Below are 19,833 nucleotides of genomic sequence, written 5' to 3' on the forward strand. Positions count from 1 at the left end.
CCAGAGGCAAGCCAAAACACGCGGTCGGCTATAGCCCAGCTGCAGCCTTTGGTTTGCACGTGGAGATGGTAGGATTACACCAGGAACCAAGATGACATCAGGAATGAAGATCGCTAAGGTTAGGTTGCGCTCGATCACAAGGTCCGTGCAGCCAATGCAGTAAACCAAAGGGAGGAAGGAACACAGACCATAGTGTATTACCACAATAAGGTTTAATAAAGTAAAAAAGTAGAACACTTACATCAATAGATTACAATTTGTTGGCTGGCAAGATACAGAAGCCCGTCCTCCTCTGCTACAGCGTGGTGACGTCAGAGCGTCGCACATCCCCCCTCCCACCACTCTGACTAGGCCTCCCGGCCCACCGGGAGACCAGATCTACGATCCACCGCCTCCAGTGCCTAGCCCCAGACAGGAAAGAAGCCGTAAATGGCTTTGATCCAGTCTCCTCAATGTAAACACAGAAGCGACGTCATGACGTCACTTTCGTGTTACTCGGCTGCCAAAGGTGCCGGATTTAAAAAGATACACAGTATTCAGAATCGCCGTTTTCGTCGATACTAAAGTGCAAAGGAGGGATCGGGGGTCTTTAACCACTAGCCACCCGGCGGCCGCAAGGAGGCTCTAATCTGCCTGAATGCCGTGTTTTTTTACGGCCTCCGACCGCGCGCCACTGGGGGCGCGCGCGGCGCCACGCCCGCCGCGTCACACAGGTGCCGATGCGCGTGCCTGGCGGCCGTGATGTCCTCCAAGCACCCGCGATCGGCAGTCACAGAGCAGGGAGGAGAAGCTCTGTGTGTAAACACAGAGATCCACATCCTTTTAGGAAGAGGAGACAGTGGTGTGTCCCTTGTACATAGGGACAACCATCGGTCACCTCCCCCAGTCAGTATCCTCCCCCCACAGTAAGAATCACTCCCAGGGTACACATTTAACCCCTTCCTCGCCCCCTAGTGTTAACCCATTCCCTGCCAGTCACATTTATACAGTAATCAGTACATATTTATAGCACTGTTCGCTGTATAAGTGTGAATGGTCCCAAAAATGTTTCAAAAGTGTCCGATGTGTCCGCCGTAATATCGCAGTCGTGACAAAAATCGCAGATCGCTGCCATTACTAGGAAAAAAATAAAATAATAAAAAAAGTAATAATTCTAGCTCCTATTTTGTAGGCGTTATAAGGTTTGTGCAAACCAATTACTATACGCTTATTGCGATTTTTATTTTTACCAAAAATATGTAGAAGAATGCGTATCGGACTAAACTGAAAAAAAAAATGTTTTTTTTTTTTTTTTAATTGGATATTTATTATAGCAAAAAGTAAAAAATATTGTATTTTTTTTCAAAATTGTCGCTCTATTTTTGTTTATAGCGCAAAAAATAAAAAGGACGTCAATTTTGTTTGGGAGCCACGTCGCAAGACCGCGCAATTGTCATTCAAAGCGTGACAGTGGCGAAAGCTGAAATTTCGCCTGGGCAGGAAGGGGGTACATGTGCCCAGTAAGCAAGTGGTTAATATTATAAAAATAAATAAATAAGATTTTTTTTTTTAAAGCGCCCCCATCCCCGCGAGCTCACGCAACAAAGAAAACACATATGTAAGTTGCGCCCGCATATGTAAACGGTGTTCAAATCACACGTGAGGTATCGCCGCGATCGTCAGAGCGGGAGCAATAATTCTAGCACTAGGCCTCCTCTGTAACTCTAAGGCCCCATGCACACGAGAAGCAATTACAAACACCTCTAAACTTACGTTTTCAAAGGCAAAAACCGGCGTTTAAAACGCCTGTTTTTGCCACGAATTGTGCAGCGTTTTGCCGCGATTGGCTTCTGAACCCAAAATTTTGCGTCTGAAAAAACGGACATAAACCCAACTGCTTTAAAACGCCAAAAAACGTGATTGTGTGCATGGACACATAGGATAACATTAAATGTGTTCAGGGGCAGTTGAAAAAAATGCCCAAATGCCTCTGAACTCGAGTTTAGCAGCGTCTCGTGTGCATGGGGCCTAACCTGGTAACTGTAAAAAAGTTTAGAGCGTCGCCCCTTTGGAGATTTTTAGGTACCGTAGTTTGTCGACATTCCAGGAGTGCGTGCAATTATAAAGCATAACATGTTTGGTATCTATTTACTCAGCGTAACATCATCTTTCACATTATACAAAAAAATTGGGCTAACTTTATTTCTTCATTTTTTTTTAAATTCATGAAATTACATTTTTCACAAAAAATTGCGTTTAAAACACCACTGCACAAATACCGTGTGACATAAAATATTGCAACAGTCGCCATTTTATTCTCTAGATTCTCTGCTAAAAAAAAATATATATGTTTTGGGTTCTAAGTAATTTTCTAACAAAAAATACGGGGGCAGATTCACGTAGATCAGCGGATCTATAGATCCGCTCGTTCTACGTGAATTAAGATCCGCTCCCGCAAGTTTAGGAGGCAAGTGGCTAATTCACAAACCACTTACCTCCAAACTTGCGACGGCGGATCCTAAATCCCCCAGCGGAATTCAAATTCCGCGGCTAGGGGAGTGTCATATTTAAATCAGGCGCGCTCCGGCGCCGATTTAAATACGCATGCGTCGTCCGGGGAATTTCCCGGCGTGCATTGCTCCCACTGACGTCAATAGGACGTCAGTGGTTGCGACGTGATCTAGACTTGCGACGCGCGTGTTCGTGAATCGGCGTACGCAAACGACGTAAGAAATTTCAAAATCGACGCGGGAACGACGGCCATACTTAACAATACTTACCCCTGCTTTTAGCAGGGGTAAGTATACGACGGGTACCGCGCTACGGAAACGACGTAAGAACACCGCGTCGGGTCCGCGTACGGTCGTGAATTTCGCGTATCTCGCTGATTTACATATTATTCAGTGTAAATCAGCGGGAACGCCCCCGGCGCCATTTTTAATTCAAAAAAAAGATCCGACAGTGTAACACAGTGTGACACTGTCGGATCTCAGCCCTATCTATGCGTAACTGGTTCTATGAATCAGGCGCATAGATAGGACCTGAAAAAAGCTGAGATACGATGGTGTATCTGAGATACACCGTCGTATCTGCTTCGTGAATCTGGGCCACGGATTTTAACTTGTAAACACCAAATGTCAGAAATAGGCTTAGTCATGAAAGGGTTAAAGGGGTTTTCCACCTTTTTTTAAAGTTTATTAAAAGTCAGCAGCTCCAAAAAGTGTAGCTGCTGGCTTTTAATAAACAGACACTTACCTGCTCCACGGCTCCAGCGACGCGCCGGCCGGGGCTCCGCTCCTCGCCCCCCCTCGCCGGCCGGCGTCTTCATTCTTAGTGTGGGCACCCGGCAGTGACAGCTTTCGGCTTCACGGCCGGGCACCCACTGCGCATGCGCGAGCGGCAGTGCACATGCGCGAGCGGCGCCGTCCGATTGGACAGGCGCTCGCCTACAGGGAGGGGCTGTGAAAGGCGATTAAGCTAATCACCTTTTCAGCCCCTCGGCGGAAGGAGGAAGTGGGACAGGAAGTCCCCTTCTCCTGAAGCCCCCACTCCCCCCCCCAAAAAAATTACATGCCAAATGTGGCATGTAAGGGGGTGAGTAGTGGGTTAAGCGGAGGTCCATTTTTAGGTGGAACTCCTCTTTAAACATTGCGAGTGTAGTCCATTCCTGTGATGTGTACCTTCAAAATCCCATTTGTTTCTCTTTATTTCTAAAATTCAATATTTTAATAGTGTCTCCCTTGGGCTTTTTTCCTTCTTCCGGGGTTTTTTACCCAGTTAGCAGGGACAGGAAGTACCTGTCCACAACCTGCTCACTCTGTGGTAATTACAAACCCAGACAGTAGGGGGCAGCAGACCCCTGGAAGAAGTATTTCTAATGTACTTTATATATGCACACGAACATGTAGTTGTTTTCTAAGGTAAGGAATGACATATGCTTCATGAATGAGTATTGTCTTCCTTCCTGTAGAGTGTAGAAGACCGGAAGTAGATGGGTAAATGAGGCACAGATGGTAGAAATAGAGGAGAGCACAAAGTTTGTGTGGAGTAGTGATGTCAGGTGAGCGGAGTGTCCCTTCTGTACTTTGTGTAATGAGACTTGTTTGTACGTAATAGGCGCTGATGATGACTTGATATGATGCGCCCTCCCGCCCGGTGCCCCCCCCTCCCCCTCCCTCGGTGGTAGTGGCGGATTTTGGCAAGAGATCAGAGTGCTCCCCCCTGTGGAAGCAGTGACCCACAAACCACTTGGATTCACCGACATAACAAGTAAATAACGTCAGTCAGTGAGTGAGAGGGGGAGAGAGAGAGAGTGCATGTGTGAGGAGACGCGATCTGCTCCCAGAGCGGCTGGGCCGGACCTGGGGAACCAATCAATCATCAGAGATCGCTGAGGGGGACGAGCACAGACAACTCCGCACAAGGTGGCCGAGAGCAGAACACCGGGCAGGTACCGTGTACGGAGGAGAGGGGGGATGGGATGGGAGGGGGGTTCTTAGGCTTGTTGCATGCTTCGGTGAAGCCTCGTCACGGCTTTAGACCCGGGGAGGAGAGGAGAGGGGGGGAGCTGTGCCAAGGTCGCTGCTTAGTGGAAAAATAATCTAGTACGTCATTAATATGGCGCCAAAAGGTTTGCTGCTTGATAGTGAAACGCACACCGCCCGCCCTGTCCCAGCACCGAGTATCGGCATTAGTAGGTAGGAAGGCCGGGGGAGGGAAGGGGTGTACCGGGCCATATGTGTGACATAATGGAGGGTGCTATGACGCGCTGCCACCGTTCAACTCCTCTCATAGTATGTGACATAATAAGGGGTCATATGGGGGGACATGTGCTGATAGTGTTGGAGGATAGCGTGTGACATGGCCTCCATCAGCTGGGGGGTGTGACATAATATGGGCTTAGTGAGGTGGGGGGACATGGTGTCTGTGGGGGATCATTTGAGGTGCATGGCATGTATAATAGGAAGTTAGTGACTGGAGACATAACATGTAAGGTAATGGGGGGCGCATGTATACAATAATCCATGGCATGTGTGAGGCAATATAGGGTTCATAAAGGGGGGGGCGGCATGGTGCCTGTGGGGTTCATGAAGGGGGAGGAGTTAGAGGTGTATGGTGTGCTGACATGGCACACCCTTGAAGTGCTGGAACATATTGTGTAAAGTATGCTGACAAGTGGAGTTGTGGGCTCTGTCAGAGTTTCTCAAGTCCCCCCCCCCCCCCCCCCCCCCAGCAAGTCATGTTTTCAGGCCTTCCATTATTTGCACAGGTGATTTGATCAGGTTCATCTGAGGGGAAATCCTGAAAACATGACCTGTTGAGGGGAACTTGAGGACTGTAGTTGAGAAACATTGCTCTATGTGACCTGTTGGCCTATTGATTTAACCCATAGCAGATTGGCCAGTTTTTTTAACAACTTTTTTTTTCCCAATACACCAAAGCAAGTGTGCCTAGATGCGAACGCAGCTAAATGCGACATGTAAACGTGGCTAAACGTCTGTTTTAAGCGTGGGTTACTATCTGTCAAGTTAAATCATTCAGGAGCAGTAGTATTGTACACTGGACATTTTTACAATCTCCATTCATGTGGGGGGGGGGGGGTGCCCTGTTTAACTGTATGTATTATTATTTTTAGGCACTTTTTTTTTCTCTTATTTTTTTAGTTTTGGGTAGAGTGGAGATTGATTAGAACACTTGTCGGTTTTTATTGCTGTCTGTGCTCTGTTAAGCAGACCCCCCCCCCCCTTTTTATTTGTCCTGTTTACCATTATCATTGAAGGTGAAAGAAAATCCCGAATTTTGGGTTGTCCCCAAAGAAATGTACGGGAACTCTTCCAATGGAAACACTAATTCTGGTGACCTGGGGGTCCTCAAGGAATTCCCTTTTAATTGCAGGGATTTCCTCTCGCTTCCTGTTTGGCTATGGGACAGGAAGTGAAGGAAAATTTCGGCAATGGGACACAGATGGTGGGAGGGGGGGGGGGGGATTTCATATTGGTTATAACCCTCCCTTGCTCTATTAAAAAAATGAAGACAAATGTTTTGCCTATAGTTCTACTTTTAGTTCAATACTATCACAAGGGGGCTGTCAAGCCACTATGTGATAATACTGGCATGACAGGTCTCCTTTATTAGTCTTTGCGGCACTAAAGATAAAGATCTGCTCTATTGGCGTAAGGATCTGATGGCCACGAACCAGGAAGTGCTTAGATCAGAGGATCAGTGAACAGATATTCTGCATACATCTCTATGCACATCGTTGCTCTATTGAAGTGATCGGGTGGCTTTACAGCCCTTTAGATCGCTTCTCTGTTAAGGCCAGGAGCACGCTGTGCAAATTTAAACCAAGCTCACATCTACTATTGTAGCTGCCGGCTAGCTGAAACCCTAAGGCCTTGTTCACATGGGTGCCAATACCTTTACTTGGTAAATGGGCTGTTTGTTTGAGCACCCCTAGCTGGCAGGTGCTGCCTTCAAGCAGCCCATTCAAGCCTATGAGGATGCAGTGCTACAGACTAATCACAGGTGTCAGTGAGTGGCCCTTAACACACACTGTCTGTATTTTGCCTGTCACATTAGAACAAGCAGCTGTGCCCTCATAGGCTTAAATGGACTGTTTGCATGCAGCCCCTGATGGCTGGGGACACAAACATGTGGCCAGTTCACCATGTAGTAGTATCCATGTGGACAAGCCCTTGGGGTTTAAGCTAGCTTGCAGCTGCAACAGGTGAATGGCGGTTAAAAGTCAGCAGCTATACTTTCTGTAGCTGCTGACTTTTAATAAACTTAACAACCAGTTAACAGAGGTGATCATGAGGGCTGTAAAGCCACCCGATCACTTCTATGAGGCAGCACTGTGTGCAGATTCAAAAGATCTGTTCTCTGATCCCCCCTCTGCTCTGAGCACTTCCTGGTTCATGGCTCTCAGATCCTGTAGCCAGGAGAACTGATCTTTTGTCTTAAAGCGGGAGTTCACCCATAAAACAATATTTCCCCTTAGATTAATGCTCGTTTTGTCTAGGGGAATCGGCTAGTTGTTTTAAAATATGAGCCGTACTTACAGTTTTCGAGATGCATCTTCTCCGTCGCTTCCGGGTAGGGTCTTCGGGAGCGGGCGTTCCTTCTTGATTGACAGTCTTCCGAGAGGCTTCCGACGGTCGCATCCATCGCGTCACTAGAAGCCGAACGTCGGTGCGGCTCTATACTGCGCACCGACGTTCGGCTTCTTTCGGAAAATCGTGACGCGATGGATGCGACCGTCGGAAGCCTCTCGGAAGACTGTCAATCAAAATAGGAACGCCCAGTCCCGCAGCCCATACCCGGAAGCGGCGGAGAAGATGCATCTTGTAAACGGTAAGTACAGCTCATATTTTAAAACAACTAGCCGATTCCCCTAGACAAAACGAGCATCCGTCTAAGGGGAAAAAGTGTTATGTACGGGTGAACCCCCACTTTAAGTGCTGGCGAGACTAAGAAAAGGAGACCTGTCATGCCAGTATTATTGCATAAGGGCTTGTCGGTCCCCTGGTAATGAACTTAAAAGAAAAAAGTGCCTAAGAAAATATATAAATATATATATATATCAACTATGTGGATTGTTTAATTATACATGATTAAGGCTGCATCCGCACCTGTGTGACATTGGAAAATTAGAAAAAAACCATGTGCTGTGCTTGCATTGCCATTCTTAATCCACCCTAGACGTGGGTCGCAGTTGCGTGTTTTGTTGCACACTTTTGCCATTCACAAAATGCATGTCACCAAGCGCACTTGGCTCAGGGCCCAAAAAATGGTGCTTGAGCTTGCACATGACATGCAGTCCATTCAAGAAAAACGCGTTACTTAGGTGTGGATGCAGTGTAAAAGTTCCATGATGTGCAAGCCATTTCTGAGGAGCCTTCTGATCAGATCTGCCTGTCAGTAAGCTCCTTGTTGGTTTTGCCTCCTTTTTTTTATTCTGCCCTAAACATGACAGATGAGAGGTAAAAGGATGTAAACTAACATGTCTGTTCAGCTCTGTGAGGAAAAAATTGAAGTGACAAAAGTGACATCCGTTCTGCTCTTCCCTGATTCAGCAGGGGATCTGTTTATGGATCTCTTAATAATTGGAAGAGACACTGCTCTTCTTCTTGGCAGGCAAGGGGTTCTAGTCACTGGTCCCTTGTAATCCTAAGTATGGATGAGAAGGGGTTATGGGGTGGGTGGCAGATCTGTGCCTTGGCTGTAATCTCTAATTCTGGTCCCTACCAAGCCTCACAGAAGGGGGGGCCCCTCGGGAGCCTGAATGACGGCTGTTTGTTTATTCTTTTGGCGGGTGTGGGCTATACACGTGCAGTCCTCGTTGCTGTAGCAGATGGAATGTTGGGCTTTTCTAAACGTTCTCAATTGAAGCATTGCCCCAGGATTCAAACGCTGGGGAGTTTGTGGTTGCCACGTGAGAGAAGGGGTGGGGCAGGTGCATGGGCTGCAAGTCTTGTCACTGCTGGTGCCAGGGCTGTGCCTGCTCCTTCCACCCTAATGCAGATTTGTAGGCCACAGAAGGGTTAATGATCCACGCTTGGCTCAGGCTTTGTGCAGCGGCTTGCATTCTCTGCTTAGAAAGCAAATAAGCCAATCAGCAGCCCATGTCATGTTGAACATTTGCATTGCGTGTTGAACGGTCATAGGGAAAACCTCCTGGTGTTTACTTCGCTGCTGCCTCATTTGCAACCGGGGGGGGGGGGGGGGGGACCAGTTAGTGCAACACGTGGCTACGGAAAGTTCACACACGTGTGCTTTATGGCATATATGTGTGTTGTGATTGTAACGGTTCTTTTCTTTGCCAGAAGTGGGATATGTTGCAATCTCACTGGCAGTCATCGCATGCAGACAGATGTGGCCTAGACATCACTTCCTATTTATTTTTAAGCCTTGAGGCGAAGTGAGGTGATTCCTACGTAGTTCTGCATGCAGACTGTAGTGGTTACAAATGAGGGCATTGATTCATTGCTGTAAACAGGCTAATATATAGATGAACATGGTATGCAGCAGGCATGCCATTTCTTCCATTCTAAAGTGCGGTGTAAGCCCTCCACTTGTGTAACTCTTCTGAATTGCCTGGTTACTCAGTGTGTGACAGTATTGGTGGCATTATGCAGAGTCAGGAGGGATGTGCTTTCTAGAACTGTCTAGATGAGTGGGTGGGGAGGAAATGCGTAACACTTTCAGCCCCTAGTCTCAAGCCTTGCCTGCAGTACACTTCAGATGTTGTTGTTGTGTAGGGCTGCTGGATCTTGCCTCCCTTTTGGTTAGCATCGGGTGTGATCAGCTGTTGAGAAACCTCCCATTGATTTGTGTTTTCCAGGAGGGATCTCCGAGTCAGCTGATTCTATGTAAACATAGTAACAGTACAGCTTGCCAATACACAATCAGCTTTTACTTTGTGGTGAAGAAATAACACTTGTACAGCAAAGCTTATGTTTGAGGTTTTTGTACGATGCCCCACCATGGATTTTCACAGCACAGAGCATAATTGACTACCTGAATTATACATTTTTAAGTCTGATTTACGGTCAGATTGATTTATCTAGGGCTGCAACTAACTATTATTTTCATAATTTATTAGTTGGCTGATTATTATTTTGATTAATCAAATAATCGGTTAATGACCTTAAAAAAACGAAGGTGGTTTTGTATCATAACAGTGTTTCCAAATTCTGCTGCTCAAGGACTGTCAACTGGTAATACTTCCCAGGCCTTCATTTAGTTGAGTTCAGTGTGAAAGAAGCACACAGATTATTTCATGTGGCTGTACAGAGAGCTGGAAAACGTGCCTTTTACGACACTCTCTGTTGTGGGAAACGCTTGTTAAAGCCCAAATCTCCAGTATTGCAGTAGTTAGGGGGCTTTCACACAGATGTAGTGCCATTTTCCCCGCACTGCAGGTGCAGTGCAAGGCCTGGTTCACACCTGTGCTGTTTGGTTTTGATCTGTTTCTGCAGTGCGTTTTGCCTTTCTGCACATGCGTTTTTCCTGCATTTTACATTTCTTAGGCTTTTGTGTGTGTTTTTTTTTTTTGGCCTGATTTGTTGGGCAGATAAAAAAAAAATGCAAATCATGGCAAAAAAACAATACATGTGTGAACCAGGCCTTGCACTGCACCTGCAGTGTGGGAAAATTGCACCACATTCGTGTGAAAGCCCCCTAACTGCTGCAATACTGGAGATTTTGGCACCCAGAGTTGGGCTTTTAGCGTTTCCCACTACAGAGTGTCGTAAAGGGCAAGTTTTCCAGCTCTCTGTACAGCCGTATGTTTTGCGTCTTAAATCGCAGTAGCTGAAAAAGCATAGATGTGGTGTCCTGTAGGAAGCACAAAAAACACCTAGGTGTGAACTAGGCCGAAGTGTTTGTCTCATTTTGCCGCCTCCTAGGCCAGGGATCTCCAAACTATGGCCCTCCAGCTGTTGTGGAACTACACATCCCATGAGGCATTGTAAAACTGACCTTCACAGACATGATTAGGAATGATGGGAGTTGTAGTTTCTTGAACTGGAGGGCCATAGTTTGGAGACCCCTGTTCAAGCCATTGACAAAACGCATGTCTCTAAAATTAACTTTGTGAATGAGCTGCAGGAGATGGAGGCAGAGATGCAATTGATGTTCTTTAAAGTGATTGTATAGGTTTGTTTTTTAAATAACAAACATGTTCTACTTGCCTCCACTGTGCAGTTAGTTTTGCACAGAGTGGCCCCGATCGTCCTCTTCTGGGGTCCCACGGCGACTCTCTCGGCTCCTCCCGCTAAAGCCAACTTTCCCCTAATCGTCTTTCAGGACAGCCACCTGAGAGACCTTGGCTCCTCCCCTCTGTTGGAAACACCGCGCCAGCCCATAAATTTCCTCCTCCCCTGCTGGTCCTCAGTTATTTGTGTTTCCTCCAGAGGGGAGACACCATAGGAACAAGCCAGGAGAGCCAAGGGAGGCTCAGGCAAGACGGTCCTGAAAGGGAGCAGGGGCTCTCTGGACAAAAGAAACAGGTACTAACCTGAAAGACAGCCACCCTCACATCCCTGAGCGCAGGTGTAAGTCGGGGGGGCTCCGGTTTTTGTATGCACCGAGTGCGGTGTGAGGAGGTACAGTCAGCGTCCTAGACCAGCGTGTGTGGCTGCCGGAGGAATGGGGATTCCAGACGCGCAAGCCACACTGTGTACTAGGACCGCTCGGAGCCGATGGCGGGTGACGTCATTCAGGCACGGGGACGGGTACTTCCGGGTTCGCGGCTTCCGGTTCCGGGCGCGAAACTCAAAAACGGAGCCAGGCAATGGCTGGAGGGAGCTGCATAGACGCTGTAGAGACAGCACACGCGGCGCTGGTGACACAGACATGTCGGAAGCAGAGGGGAAAGATGTTGCTCCAGCAGAGACCAGCCACAGCAAGGTAAGGGGAACCTAGGGTGGATTTCCCCTCTCCTAAAAAATAGCCTACCATCCCTCTACACCCCCCAGGGTAATGGGGAGGGGGAGGTGGGTTAACCCCTCAGTGTCAGAGGGTGATTCATAGGGCCCCTAGCGTGGTAAGCCCATATGAAGACACTGCGCACCTGCCGTGAGCAGGGGGAAGGCTACGGTACTAATCATGGGGTATATATTTTCACTTGTGTCTTTCAGAAAACTGACAAAGACAAGAATACCCACAGTACAAAGAAAAGATGTCCATCCTGTAAAGTCACACTTAGGGAGTCATGGAAAAAGGCTATTTGTAGCGACTGTATTGATAAGTTAGTACAGGAGCACACTGCGGAACAAAGTGATTTGGCATCATCAGTGAAAGAACTTTCTAATACCTTTGGGTCATTCAAAACATTTTTTGAAAACTTCCAGATCCCGCAGCTTCAGTCAGCTCCTCCTGTACAGGCAACATTAGTCCCGGGAGTAAGACCTTCCACTAGTGCAGGCCCTTCAAGAGTTCCTAGTGAGGAACCTGACAGCGCAGTGTCCGGTTCACAGGAATCAGAGGAGGAGGAGGCTCGGGAAGGTGATTCCAGGAAGCCCTCCCGCTACAAGCTCTCCTTGGAGGATGTAGACCACTTATTGGAAGCTATTTATGCCACTCTGGGTATTCAAACAGAGAAAAAAACATTATCATTGCATGACCAAATGTATGAGGGTTTAGGCGACCAGGAAAGTAAAAATTTCCCAGTCCATGATGTCTTGATCGAAGCAATTAAAAAAGAATGGCAGGAACCAGAAAGGAAACCATTCTTTTCCAAAGCTTTGAAAAGACGATTTCCATTTTCGGATGACCCATCCTCAGTTTGGAATAAAACGCCAAAGCTGGATGCTGCCTTTTCTCAAGTTTCAAGGCACACAGACCTAGCTTTTGAGGACATGGGCATTCTATCCGAACCAATGGATAAGAAAATGGATTCATTACTAAAAAAGTCCTGGGACTCCACGCTGGGTAGTTTAAAACCAGCAATGGCAGTCACCGTGGTAGCCAGGAACATGGAATTTTGGCTGAACCAGATTCAGGAGCACATTGAGGAGGAGACGGCGAAAGACCAAATCCTAGCCTCATTTCCCACATTGTTGAGAGGCATAGCTTATATTGCAGACGCTTCAGCTGAACTGGTACGGATGGCAGCTAGATCGTCTGCATTAGCTAACTCAACCAGGAGGGCCTTATGGTTAAAGACGTGGCAGGGGGACTGCGCGTCTAAAACCAAATTATGCGGCATCCCATTCGCAGGGGACCTGCTCTTTGGGCCGGGATTAGAAAAAGTGCTGGACCGTACAGCGGACAAGAAAAAAGCGTTTCCGCTGAAACGCAAAGCACCCTGGAGTCAGCCACAGCAGACCAAAAAGAGACAGAACAAATTTAATTGGGTACCTAAGGGTCCCCGCTTCACACCCAAGGTAGACAATCAGAAAAGACCCTGGGCCCAGAGAGGGAAAGGCAAAGCAGGAGCTATTTTTCGTGCTCCTGAACAAGCCTATGATAAGAAATGACAGATTGCTCACAGTGGGAGGAAGACTGGGGGACTTCCTCCCTCAGTGGGAAAAGGTGACTTCCAATCGATTCATATTGAGGATCATAAAGGAAGGTTATCATCTAGAATTCTCCAGAACACCCCCAAAAAAGTTTTATTTAACAAAACTTCCGAAGGACAGAAGAAAGGCCGAAGGGTTAATGAGAGCCCTGGAGGATCTCAAGAAACAAGAGGTAGTAGTGGAGGTCCCCAAAAAAAGAAAGGGGACTTGGGTTCTACTCCCACATTTTTGGAGTACTAAAACCCACGGGGAAGGTCAGACCAATCTTAAACCTAAAACCCCTCAACCTATCCATAACCTACAAGAGGTTCAGAATGGACTCAATTTACTCAGTGAAAGCCCTACTACCTCCAAACTGTTTCCTGGTCTCCTTAGATCTAAAGGACGCCTACTTACACGTTCCAATACACAAGGACCACCAACAGTTCCTGAGATTGGCGATAGAGACGGGAAACAGAACCTTACATTTACAATTCCAGGCTTTACCCTTCGGCCTCTCTTCCTCACCCAGAATCTTCACCAAGATTCTGGCGGAAGCCCTGGCACCCTTGCGAGTCCAAGGCATTTCCATCATTGCATATCTGGACGATCTGCTGCTGTTCGCAGAAACCCCAGAGAGGTTGCAAACGAACCTCGAGACCACACAGATCTTTTTGAAGGATCTGGGGTGGTTAATAAATGTGGAAAAATCAAATCTAAAGCCCACACAACAGATAACATACTTGGGGTACGTGATAGACTCTGTACAGCAAAGGATTTTTCTACCCAAAGAGAAGATAGAAAAGATCCAAAAAGAAACAAAGGCAATTCAGGTGAATTCACCATGTACCATCAGACAGATCATGTCAACACTGGGGCTGCTAACATCGGCAATCCCAGCTGTTCAATGGGCAGCCTTACATTTCCGACCACTGCAAATGTTCCTTCTAGAGGTTTGGGACCACAGGCAGGAGTCCTTAGACACCCAGGTTCGAATACCGACACAGGTAAAAAGAACCCTTTGGTGGTGGAGGACGGTGGAAAATTTGACCATAGGTCGGCTGTGGACACTTCCCATTTCCCAAATCCTTACCACGGACGCAAGTGGGATAGGATGGGGAGCACATCTAGGCTCCCAAGTAACCCAAGGAATTTGGAAAGGGGAAGAGAGGAGGAGATCCTCCAATTGGAAAGAGTTGAAGGCAGTGGGGCTTGCACTTCAATTCTTCCAGGGACAACTGAAGGGACATCATGTTCAAATAAGATCCGACAATGCTTCAGTTATTGCCTATGTAAACAAGCAGGGTGGAACAAAGAGCGGAACCCTGTGGGCATTAGCAAAAGAAATCCTGACATGGGGAGAAAGGAATATTCTCTCGCTATCAGCAATCCACCTAAAAGGGGATTTAAACACAGTAGCGGATTTCCTCAGCAGAACTCGGCTGAAGGAAAGCGACTGGGAACTAAATCAGGAAGTGTTCAGGCAGATCACACTAAAATGGGGAACACCTCAAGTGGATTTATTCGCATCCAAGAACAAAAAGGTCAAGACCTTCTTCTCACTAAACAGAGGACGGAGCAATAGGAGTGGATGCTTTAGCACAAAGGTGGACTTTCAGGACATGTTATGCCTTTCCTCCACCCGTATTAATTCCACAAGTGTTACGGAAACTACGTGCAGAGAACACCAACCTGATTCTCATAGCACCTCACTGGCCCAGGAGACCATGGTTCTCTTTACTGAAAGAGCTAGCTATAGAACCCCCCTGGTTGTTGCCAGTCCAGGAGGATCTACTCTCCCAAGGCCCAGTATACTGCCCCCAAGTAGAAAAGTGGAACTTGGCCGCGTGGTTTCTGAGGAGCAACTGCTGAAAGCAAAGGGTTTCTCAAACCACTTAATTGCGACTCTACTGAAAAGTAGAAAGTTAGAGACACGCAAAATTTATGAAAAGGTATGGAAGTGCTTTGGCAAATGGTGCACAGAAAACTCCTTTAATACACAGAGTTCAGTGGCCGTCCTAGAGTTTTTACAAAAGGGAGTAGAAAAAGGACTAAGCCTTAGTACGCTAAAAGGTCAAGTATCCGCACTGTCAGTGTTCCTAGAGGAAAGGCTAGCATCTGACCCATGGATAGTCAGATTCTTCAGATCCTTGAGCCGACAGAGACCTATTCAAACCTCGGTCTTCCCGAAATGGGACCTGTCCTTGGTACTACAAGCTTTGACAGCCAAACCTTTTGAGCCTTTGGAAGATTGCAATCTAAAGACGCTGACACTAAAAGCAGTCTTTTTGGTGGCAATCACCACTGCAAGACGGGTCTGTGAGTTAGAGGCCCTATCGATCAGACCCCCCTTTTTTCAGATCTTCGCAGATCGTATAATTTTTAGATTGGATCCGGGATTCCTGCCTAAAGTAATCTCAAGGTTCCATAGAGAACAAGAAATTATATTACCTTCATTTTGTCCGAACCCTTCCAGAGAACAGGAAGTGAAATTCCATAGCTTAGACGTCAGGAGATGCGTCTTGCATTATTTAGAAGTGACTAAAACTTTAAGGAAAACGGACTCTTTATTTATTTTGCATTCTGGAGCTAGACAAGGACATAGAGCTACCAGGCGCACTATAGCTAGATGGTTAAAAGAAGCCATTGAAAAAGCTTACAGTTTAGGAGGCATACCGATCCCAGAGGGTATCAAAGCGCACTCCACAAGGTCTATGGCAGCCTCACAGGCAGAGAGAGCTGGAGCAACGCCGGAGCAGATCTGTAAAGCGGCGACATGGTCCAGTTTTGCCACCTTCGTAAGACACTATAGGGTGGATCTTTGGTCAGCTAAGGATCAGACCTTTGGACGTAAGGTCTTACAAGCTGTGGTCCCGCCCTAGGGTAAGTGCTCGGTTATCCTCTCAGGTGGCTGTCCTGAAAGACGATTAGGGGAAAAACGAAGTTACTTACTGGTAACGTTCTTTCCCGTAGTCTTTCAGGACAGCCGGGTAACCCACCCAAAGGTATGTATAAGATTTCCTTACAGGAATTGTGATATGGTTAACGATGTGTATCATGTTTTCTTGTGTCTCCCCAGCAACTGGAGGTGCTCTAAAAGAACTGAGGACCAGCAGGGGAGGAGGAAATTTATGGGCTGGCGCGGTGTTTCCAACAGAGGGGAGGAGCCAAGGTCTCTCAGGTGGCTGTCCTGAAAGACTACGGGAAAGAACGTTACCAGTAAGTAACTTCGTTTTTCTCTGGGAAACTGTTTCCCAAGGGGGTTAGCTTGCGGGTACACTCCCATGTCATACACTTGGTGTCCATTAGAGCTGCACGATTATGGCCAAAATGAGAATCACAATTTTTTGCTTAGAATGAAGATCACGATTCTCACAGCGTAAAATCTTTTACATTTATAAAAAAAAAAAAAAAAGGGGCTAACTTTACTGGCTAGTTTTTTTTTTTTTTTTTATTCATTAAAGTAATTTTTTCCCAAAAAATTGCATTTAAAAAGACTGCTGCGCGAATACAGTGCAACATAAAATATTGCAACAACCGCCATTTTATTCTCTAGGGTCTCTACTAAAAAAATATATTATGTTTGGGGGTTCTAAGTAATTTTCTAGCAAACAAAAATAATGATTTTAACTTGAAAAGAGCTGTCAGAAAAAGGTTTGATGGTTAAACGTTCCCTAATTTACATACAGAAGTTTATTCCTTTGAAGTGATACAATGTTTAGACTTAACTTTCCACTGATAAAAATGTTTTTAAAACTTGGCAGGCTGCCCAGACTGACCTTTGGCTGAGAGCAGACAAATTCTTTACATACCAAAGTGCAGAGAAAAAATGATTTTCATGTCAAAGATCGCAAAACCCTGTGTCAAGAATTGCAAGGGGAAAAAGATCTCGATAACTCTAGCGTCCATAGATGCCAAGTAAATGACTCGGACTCGTCCCCCGGCGGCCGTGTCATTGGATGTGATTGATAGCAGCGGGAGCCAATGGCTGTGCTGCTATCAATCTATCCAGTCAACGGCCAGACTCGGTGGAGAAGAGGAAGCCACGGGATGCACACAGCAGGTGAACGGGCTCAGGTAAGTAAAACAGGGTGGGGGGGGAGGCTGGGGTGGGGGGGGAGGCTGGGGGGGCCTGTGACATAGGATGCATTAAGGTGAAAAATGTTCCTTAACAACCCCTTTTAATTACTTTGTCCAGAGCAATTTTTTTTCATTTTTTACACAGTAAAATGTGCTTTATTTGTTAGAAAATTTAATAAAACCTCAAAACAATTGTATGTTTTCTGAAAACGGAGGTAGTTGCAATTTTTTATATTTCACGTAAAAAATACACTAAAACTAACTTTAGTGCACATGTACTATAATAACCAATTTTTGGGTAAAATATAAAAGATGGGATTGCTTCCAGCAAATGGATACCAAACATGTCAAGCCTTAAAATGTATGCATGCTGATGGGCAACCCTTTAAATTCCTTTACAGCTCATACGTTTACCCTAGGTTCACACCTATGTGTTTTTTGTGAGTTGCCTTTTCACAAACACGGCAACCCATTCAAATGAATTGGCTACCATGCCTGCGTTTCCACAAAAATGCCTGCACCTTTTCAATAATTTGGGCCGTGGGGAAATCTCTTGGTCTTTTGGACTATGCTATTTCCCTGCAGTGCCTGCACACACATTGCAATTTTTTTTTTAAATGCGTGGGGGTGCCTTTCAGAATGAATGACATTCCCACGCAATTCCACAGAGCAGTACGTTTTCGCTGCGATACCCCGCAGCCAAATGCAGAAGTGAGCCAAGCCTTGGAGTTAAAGAAGTGCTATTGTCACAGCATGCACCTTTTCTACCATCAGCATTGTAATCGCATTACAAACAATAGCTATTTTTGACAATCCAGCCTGGTGGATTTTTTACATGCATTTCTGTTGGCTATAGCCTGAAAAGGCTCCCCACCGGCAGAACACGATGGGAAAGAAAATCTATTGATTCCACCATAAACACAATCAGTGTTGATAGGAGATTTAAGTTTTTTCTTTCCTTCCAGGAAGGGAAGAAAATCTTATCTCTTGACTGCATAAAAAATGTGGAAGCAATTGTCTTAGCATGACAGTCATGTGACTTGCATTTACAGAAACAGTTCAGCAGTGACAACTCTGAACTCTTCTCGCAGATTTTTTTTTTTTATTTTTTTTTTTTAGGCCCCCTCTCTCCCCTGAAGCTGTCTTTTAGGGAGATCGCTATTATATTAGTGAATTGAGGTGCCTTTTAAAATGGATGGCACTGTGATGCAACATGGTACCCTCATTGCTGTTTTTCTGTGCGTTACTGCAGTGCATAAGAGTAAATGGGCTCTTAAACTAAATCTATTAGGAAATCAAAGAGCCTTCTCTAACTCTTGAGGGACCTAATGATTCCACCGCAGTGAAGCTGAACCTTACCTAACTTCTGAGTTGGGCAAATTGATCTGAATTTCCACAGCCAGTCTTTTTTCTACTGGTGGTATTTAATCGCCTGCGGTTTTTATTTTTTGCGCTATAAATAAAAAAAATACTTTTGGAATTTTGAGAACTTTTTACTTTCTGCTATAAAACCTATCCAATAAAAAAAATTGAATTTCTTCATCAATTTAGGCCAATATATATTCTGCTACATATATTCGATAAAAAAAATCCCTATAAGCATATATTTGTAAGTTTGCACTAAAGTTATAGCGTCTACAAACTATGGAATTCTTTTTTTTTTTTTTTTCTTTTTTTTTTTATACTTGTGGGGGCAATCAGTGATTAAGGCTGCATTCACACCTGAACACGGCGTATTGTACCGCAACAAATTGCATCGTTTTGTCCCGCGATTTGCCATGACGCGTAGTTTTTTAGCCTACAATACGCCGGAGGGGTGATTTAACATTGTCGGCTATGCCGAAAGCCGCCTGAAAAAAAGGGTCCGGGACTTGTTTTGAGCTTCAGGCGTTTCGGCGTGGAGATGTGAACCATCTCCATAGCCGACAATGTTTAATCACCCCTCCAGCATATTGCAGGCTGCAATAGCGTCGGGCGTGAAAACGCCTAGGTGTGAATGGAGCCTTATAGTGGAACTGCGATACTGCGGCAGACAAATCGGACACCAACTGATGCTGGGTTCGCACTAGAGCCCGAAGAAGCACACAGGGTTTCTGGCTGAATTCTGATCTGGGATGTGTGAACCGGCTCCATGGAGAGACAGTCACAATCTCCTGCTATGCGAATTGGATGGTCATAAATCTGCATCCAATTCCCAATAGTGTGAACCCAGCCTCACTTTTGACACTTTTTGGGGACCTGTTGGTGATCAGTGCAAAAAAATATGCACTCTCACTGTACTGACACTGGTTGGGAAGGGGTTAACATCAGGGGTGATGAAAGGGGTAACTGTCTGCCTAACCAGTGTTTGTGTGCTGTGTGGGAGGTGCTTTTACTGGGGGGAAGGCATGCATGCTTCTGCTTTGCAGGAACATAGGGTGCATCCCTTCCCTACTGACAGAACAGTGATCTGCCTTGTTTACATAGACACATTGCCATTCTGCCTCTGCGCTGAATGATCAGTGGGTGTCGGCGGACATCAAGTCTGTGATACCCAAAGATCGGCTTCTGCTGTGTATGTGTGCCCCAGACTCGGAAGTGCAGGATAATTATTGCTGCCGTTTATGTAAGTTATACGGTCAGCAATTGTACATTGGGGCCCCAACGGATCAATTTTTGAATTTATATGGGGATGTTTAAAACCTGTGATTGACAGCCCCAGACCAGAAAGTGATGTCATACATGTTCTTTCTGATCCATTCTCAGGAGAAGAGAGGTCTATGAATGGATG

General features: G+C 46.1%; 1 protein-coding gene across 4 annotated transcripts in view; it reads left to right on the forward strand.

Annotated features, from left to right (window-relative positions):
• The first annotated feature begins 3,944 nt into the window (after positions 1–3,944).
• Positions 3,945–19,833, forward strand: part of JADE1 (jade family PHD finger 1) — a 118,997-nt gene continuing 103,108 nt past the window's right edge. Inside the window, exon 1 of one of the 4 annotated variants that reach the window (XM_040330805.1) lies at positions 3,945–4,039. The gene's annotated coding sequence lies outside the window, so the exon portion shown is untranslated. The other 3 variants (XM_040330813.1, XM_040330797.1, XM_040330822.1) reach the window with 3 other exon arrangements.

The sequence above is a fragment of the Rana temporaria genome, chromosome 1 (genome assembly GCF_905171775.1).
Source record: "Rana temporaria chromosome 1, aRanTem1.1, whole genome shotgun sequence".
NCBI lineage: Eukaryota > Metazoa > Chordata > Amphibia > Anura > Ranidae > Rana > Rana temporaria.